Raw genomic sequence first — 8,001 nt, 5'->3', positions numbered from 1 at the left:
CCACCATCCACCGTCCCATATGTCTCCTCCTCCACAGGATAGACTGTTCCTCCTCCTTATACAGTTTAACAGCATAACGTAAATGTTAAAATGGAGTTCATAAACTGGCACCATAAAAAGCTGCTGAGTGTGTGTGTGTGTGTGTGTGTGTGTGTGTGTGTGTGTGTGTGTGTGTGTGTGTGTGTGTGTGTGTGTGTGTGTGTGTGTGTGTGTGTGTGTGTGTGAGATTGCATTGAAACTGACAGGATTGCTTGTATGCCGTGTGTAATGCGTGAAAGATAACTTTATCATTTAAAAAGCTACATAGCTAATTCTTAATGCAGCTTTCTATCATTTTTAGAAACCTTTCCCAGTCAATAAGTCCTGGACAGTGGAAAGAGAACACTGGTTTGGAAATAGAGGTAATGGTATACACTATTTGTAATTTATATCTAAAGTATAAAGAGTATTTAAAGTACTGTGAAATCATCAACTGTCCTTTCAAGCCAATGTCTCCATTGCAAAAGAGGCTGAGACAACAGTGGAAGCAGTAGGCACATTTTGATGACAAGCTACTTGTGAAGTATCATTCTGCTACATTCTATGCCCTGTGCTTAAGTATACTATATATGGTATATGTATATCTGAAATGAAGGAATGCAATTTGTTATCTTTATGTGAATCATTGAGGTGATGATACTGTTTGTGTAGCAGTTATGATATAGAGTGCGGACAGTGCGGACATGGCTGACCAGGAGAGGGAAGGCATCTTGGAGCTGTTCAAATTTCTGTTCTCCAAAATTTACATGACATGTGGACATGTAGTGAGGAGATGAGTGATAAGCCAGGCTATTTGCAAATGTCAAATTGATGATTGATGGCCTTGTAGGGCTCTACTGTTGTTGCTGAATAAAAGGCAACTGTATTTATTTATATTTTTTAATCATTTTGTCATTTTATGTGTGGTTTTTAATCAAGCACCAAATAATTAACGTTGATTATACCATGAAGAAAACAGGTAAGTTAATGCATTTGAAAATAATGAATAATTTTAACTATTCTTGCCCTTCACGTAAGCTGACGTTGTTATATATTTAAGCATAGTAAAAATATGGCCTACATGTCTACTAAAGACCTTCTGGTGTATTATGTATAAGAGTTAGGTGAAACCATACACAGAAATAGCACACAACAAAAAATGTATTTAACATTGTAAACATTGTACATAAAATATAAAAAGCAGAGGCTAATTATGGTTATATGTTGATATGGTTTTAAGAAACTACTCCTGCCCCCCACATGTGCACTGAGGTTGCTTGCATAGTTTAAATATATAGACTCATCTCTTCAAAAGATCTTCAGGTTTACAGTACAAGCAGACACATAAGCTTCTTGTGTCATGAAATACATTTTCCATATCAAATTCAGATGTTTTTACTAAACTAGCCTACTGTTACTCTCTTCAAAGATCAAGTATGAAAAGTGTGACTGACGTCGCTAAGCAACATAGACGGAGTTTATGTCTTATTGACATAATTAATGCAGTTGTGTTGATGACAGACGTATTGAATTGATATGTTGCTACACTGATATAGACAGGCCTACCGATGTTACATGCTACGTAGACAGAAGTGGCAAGACCAACATGTATGTCACATTTAAGAAATGAATGGTTTTAACATCACAATGTTGATTAATTGAATATAAGTCAGCGACAAAACTGAGATATAGCGCTTCCACCGGAAGTGTGTACATGATTTTATTTTGAAGTTTATTGTGTCTAAACAATTTTATTTTGAAGTTTCTTGCACATACTTCCCGGCCTGAGACTGGAGGCGGCCTGAGGCTGGAGCCTGCACCGGAAGCAGTCTGACGCTGGAGGTCAGCAGCCAGATGCTGTTGTGGAGGGTGTGTGGTGGAGAGGTTGTTGTTGTTGTGTGTGTGGGGGCAAAATCCCAGAAACAAGTGAATGACATTGACAAGCATGTTTCTTATCTTCATAGGCTAGAGACTAGAGGTGTAGACTGCGTACTTGACAGATTAAGACAAAAATTCAAATGTTGGGTCGTACACATCGTGTTGTAAACCTGGATAGAAGTCCCATCAGTCACTTGTGGCCAAGCAGACTGGGCAGGTTGCTCTGGCACATTCCTGCAGGGAGGGAGGGAGTAAAAGATGGAGAGTAGACGTGTGAGTGAGAGAGAGAGAACCAGTCTGTTTGGGTCTCGGCCCTGTCTGAGGTGACATCATATAGATATGAATGTGATAGAACACATTGTTCTTACTGTAAATCAACACCATCTGTTATTTGGTTTGGTCAGGTCGTCAGTGGTTCCCATAGCTCCTCTGTTTGCTGACTCACTAGAAGTGTTAGCTGCAGATTTAACACATATCAGTTTATACTGGATATACATCATATACAGGAGTGTAATGTCACTCCCAGACGTGTTGTGTTTCTGTTGTGGCCCTGCGCATAATGAGACATTTCTCTCATAACCTGGATCATAAATTAATGCAATTCATAAATGTCATTTCAGTAAATGCAGACACAAGACATGTAGTTGTAGAAATGTCTGATGTGCATTCAGTGATTGAGCAGTGAATTCCACATATAGACAGTGGATTGGTACATACAAAGACAAACATTTTTGTGTGTGAACACACATCAATAAAATCTAACAGTAATAGCTATCAGCCTATTAATATTGTTTGGTCTGTACATCATACTATTAATACAGTACTAAGACAAACTCAGAAGCATCAAACTACTCAGGCAGGTGATGCCACAATCAGACTGTGATGCATGAGAGCAAAGAGTCAACATAGGGTAAAACGGGAGTCCTCTTTTTCCTGGGATCATTTCATTGCATGTTTCCCGCATGTTTTACAAGAGAGGGACTAAAACCCAAAGAAAAAAGACACCAATGCAGGAGAGGAGGAGACGAGAAATGAGATGAACCCACAGTCACAGCTACTCTCCATCTGATCAGGGTTAGGGTTATCAGTCACTGTCCTGTTGACTGTGGCCATTGATTAAAGCTGGAACATCTCTGGAACAGACCTACAGCTGGGTGACACTGTATATCATTATAGATTTTGGATATCGTTACAATGTGATATGTCTTAAGTGTTTTGTTTTTTCCTTCTATTAAAGGCTGCATTACAGTAAAGTGATGTAAATTTCTGTACTCAGCTTACTTCTTCTTCTAATACTTGCCTTACCTAGATTTTTGCGAAATAATAAACAATCAATAATGTGGATATAATGACTAAGTGGAGTCATTATATCCACATTGCTGATGAATATTTATCAAAAATCTCATTGTGTCTTTGTGTGAGGAAGCTGCCCTCCTGAGGGTAACACAATTACTATATTTTTAGCTGTTGTTACAGAGGAGGGCACAATCTTAATTGTTTTAGATTTAAGTGCAGCTTCTGAGACAGTATACCATCAGGAAAACGACTCCCGCACAATATCCGCTTCACTTGCAAATAAAGTTAAATGACAACAGCATCTCAGCACTTAGACCTTCATCTCACACACTTTATCTCACACAATATTCTATTGCATTCTCTATTGAACAGCAAACCAAAAAAGACACAATCATATGATATATTTATCCTGCTATGTGCAGAATGTATATGCCAACTGACAGACTACATTACAGAGTACTGTGATCATCTAATCATAGCAAGGACAGCTGTTAAGATTTAAACAAGTTATTGCACTATATATCACACATAGTAAATATGAACGCACATAGTGTTAACTAAAAATGTTGATAAGGAAATTATGAGCAAACCACCGTATGTACTTAGTGGGAAGTTTTACAAAAAATATATTAAGCAGAGTTTTTTGATGGACAAAATATATAAATTGGGCTGAAGCAGCACATGCTGCATCATATGATGATCAACTTTTTTTCTTGCAAACTTTGCTTAGTTTACCCCGAGCTTAAATACAATCTATTTTACCTGGCTTAACCACAGAAAAGATAATGGAAAACCATGGGTGTAATGTCAGTGACAACCCCCTGGGTCCTACAGGCAGTTTTGAAACTCACTTTATCATGTACCGTCATCATACCAGATGATTGGAGCCAGAGAATAAAAAAAAAAAATATGAAAAGGTGATCGACCAAAAACATGATGGACCATTTTAGCCAGAGAATCTGAAGAAGTCTAAAATTTCAATTAATTTTTAAGCAGCTTTTTAAAGCTAGCAAGCTACTTTGAATTCTGCTATTGTTAGCTTCTGAGAATCTTGCTTCTTGTGGTGGAAAGGAAAAACCTTCTGATTGAGGGACCACACCAGTAGTTCTGCATGTTAAAGCCAAGTAACTTCTCAAAACATGCAGCCATATTTTAGCTTTTAATGACGCTCTGCAAAATTGTTGATATTTTCGAAGTGATAAATGTGATACACCTTTACATAATTCAGTGCCTCACCCACTGAAACACACATTTGCATTTATAGCTCACTGTACTTATGATTTTACTTACTTATGATTTTAATACAACAATCAACTTCTGACTAATTTCCATTGTGAACACTTACATTCCTTCCGTATTGCAATTTCAGGATAGAAGCTCCACCTTCCATTAATTCTGAGCAGGGTTTGGCCGAACGTCAGTGACTGACAGTCATCATTGTCCACTGCGCCCTTTAACATTGTAACATTGTGATTTAAAAGACCATCAACTTTAAGAGCGTGCAAAAAAAAAAGTTTGTGTAAGGCTGGATTTTGTTGTTGCAACTGTTGCTGTTTAATGTGTGTGTCGCCATGTTTCGTTTATTACCTTCTTATTAACCCCTCCGTGTTAGATGGGCAGCCCTTGGGCAGCATTTCTTTTCTCCAGGTCGCTGTGTGCATGCATGTTTCTTTCAATCCTGTCGCTGTTATTTACACTTCCGTTTCCCTAACTCGGCTTCCTCAGAATAGCCAGCCTGCAAACTTTGTTCAGAGTCTGAACATAGCTAGGTTACAGGCATGTGGTGCAGTGACAAAGACATTTTAAAGCTTGGAACGGAAGTGTATGTCAGACAATGAACTACTTGGTTAGCATTCAGCCTGGGTAGATGCTGTTGTTCCAGAGTCACAGTTTTCGGCCCTAAGACGCTGAGGATCTTGTTTGTGATGGCACCAGAAACATGTTGTAGAATTCACCACCAGATTCCACATCTGACACATGACCTTGTTTTTGTGCAGAAGGAAAGGTTGTAGAGGTGGCTGTTGTGTCATGCTCTCAGGGCTGTATCCTAGCTGCAGCTCTCTCTCTGGTGGACTGGTCGGACCACATACCTCTCATGGTTGTTCTAAACTTCTTCCTCTGTTTCAGTGACTCGACATATCAGAGTTATGACATCAGCTGTGATGTACTGTTGTAATGTTAGTGTGGATGTCCACCAAGGAGAGGCAGAGGGGGACAGTTACAGTATGAGTGACGTCCTGGGTGAAAAAGCTGTTTGTTACATAAAATCCCTGGTACTTGTTGCTGTAATTCATCTTTTGCAAATATATTTAATTCCCATTGTTTCTAGTTGAGTGATCACACGGAGCATGTTGGAATTCATACCGGTGAAGCTTTGTTAAAGGTGCCAGTGGTGACAACACCTACCACAGCATGCCCAGTAGTGGCTTATGTTGCATAACATTGCATTCTTAGAAATCATTCCAGGACCACACTTATGGTTTTGTTGTCCAGTGTAATCCTGAGTATGTTTGGCCCTGTTTTTGCCTGACTGCAGCAGAAACCTGCTAGCACAATTAGATGATCGGTACCATGAAACTAATGCAGGATCTTTATTGATTTTTTTTCCTTCATCGAGTTTCTTAAGTTCAAGTTCAGTTCTTGAGTAAATTCCATCTGTAACTAGTCTACAATCTGACACCTAGATTTTAATTTCTACTACAATTGTAATATGTCCATTCAAACGGAAACAATATTGGTTAATGTCCAGATATCCATGTTTAACCTTTAGGCCTCCACTCTAATAAAATGCATGTGAATGAATTGTGGTGCTCACAGTTTTGAAAAATCACATTAAGAAAAATACCACACCATCTCATTCCATCCATCCATCCATCCATCCATTGTATGTAACTGCTCTATCTCTTTTATGGGGCTGTGGGGGTTTGCTGGAGCCAATCCCAGCTGTCTCTGGGCGAGGGCAGGGTGCTCCCTGGACAAGTCACCAGCTCATCACAGGGCCCTTCACTGATGGCAGAGGCTGCCATGCAAGGTGAAAACTGCACATCAGGAGCAACTTGGGGATCAGTATCTTGCTCAAGGACACTCCGACATGCGGCTAAGCTAAGCCCAGAGCTGGTATTTGAACCAGCTACAGCCACCCACCATCTCAGTCCACGGACATGAAAAGTAGTTTCAGTGAAAATATTGTCATTATATTGTCTTTGTGTAGTGCTGTGACTACCACAAACAAACTCCATTTACCTTTAGTGCACAGGTATGAAATCAGAAAAATGTCAAATGGATATCTAAAAACCGAAACTTTCCATGGTCAGATACCATTAGAGGTAAGCCCATGAGTTTATTTGTAATTTAAGTGAAGCAAACTCTGTTATCAGTGTCATTATAACACCAGTACACCATCACACCATTATTGAAAACAGCACATCTTAAAGTAGAGATATAACCAAATCACTTCTATAACTTAACGAGCAGCAATAACAACAGGCATGTCAGGATGTCCCTCCCTCATATGGGTGTATATCACACAGCCTCTTAAGGCTTGGTGCCAACAACACACCAACTCTTAGGACACTGTGTTGACATTGTTTTGCACAGTGAGTCTGTAACCAAGATATGTGACCACACGATGATGACATGTAGTGCAAGGTATGCAGGGAATGTTTTAGCCCACATCTTTACAGAGACCTGTCTCCACCACAACATCCCGGTAAAGCTGCTGCACTCAAGTGAACTGTATTCCAAGTTGACAGAGTGCGGGATTTCAGCAGGAAAAAGGAGAGGTGGACTCAGTGTTGACGTCAGTGATGCTTGGTGCTCACATGCTCCTTTCTGTATGTCTATGTTTGTCCTATGTGTGTGCTCTGTGGACTTACCTCATCAGCAGTATGTTTTATAAAGTCACACACAAACACATCTTGTGTTTTGGGTTTTTCACTCAAGATTCCCTCTTAACTAAAACAGGCCAGCTGCACACGGAGGAGGCTTGTTTTTCACTGACACAGCCTCTCAAAATGTCCCAAAGAAATGTGATACTAAACGAAATGCACTTAAAAAGGCCTACATTTAACAGGAAAGCCTCATAGTCAGTGGAGGGACATATTACCAGGGCTGATACTGTAAAACATCTGTCTCTCCCCCTCTGTGCTTCTCTGCAGAGTGCAGGTACCAGTGTAGAGGTGGAGCGTGAGGAGATTACCCACTTGTTAATCAATCACAGATGGTGTCGTTCTCTCACACGGGTGAAAAAATGTAAATAAGAACCACTGAAATGGGTCCTTTACATTTAGCAGATGCTTTTGTCCACAGTGACTTACAGTACTTACCCATGCAGGGTGCTGACCAGCACATCAGGAGCAGTTTGGGGTTCAGTGTCTTGCCCTTGGACACTTCGACATGCAGACCATGGGAATCTGACCACCATGTTTGGAGCCAGTGTGGAAAACACACACAGTTGCGGGCTGGCCACACTGGATGCTTGTTCAGTGCGAGGTGGCTGCATTGCTGAGCTGCTGCTGCTGCTCACTCCTGTGTGTGTCCACACAGACTGTGTTGCTCCTGCCTGCTCTATCTGTTTACATGGAGTTTGATTTTGATAATTATAAATAAATATGATGATGTGATTTTCTTTACCTGACTGAAAGAGGCCATTAGGCCATCATTTGTTTGTGTGTGTGTGTGTGTGTGTGGGAGAGTGAGAGAAACAAAGGGCCGTATCTCATGCTCAGCTCAAAGCACAATGAAGTACAAGTGTCATTGCTAGTTTCAGACTGAAGCAGTCGTCATTTTCACGTCCAGCACCCACATCGT

This window comes from Acanthopagrus latus, chromosome 23, assembly GCF_904848185.1.
Source record: "Acanthopagrus latus isolate v.2019 chromosome 23, fAcaLat1.1, whole genome shotgun sequence".
Lineage (NCBI taxonomy): Eukaryota > Metazoa > Chordata > Actinopteri > Spariformes > Sparidae > Acanthopagrus > Acanthopagrus latus.
The sequence above is the reverse complement of the archived record's forward strand: the minus strand, read 5'-3'. Positions refer to the sequence as shown.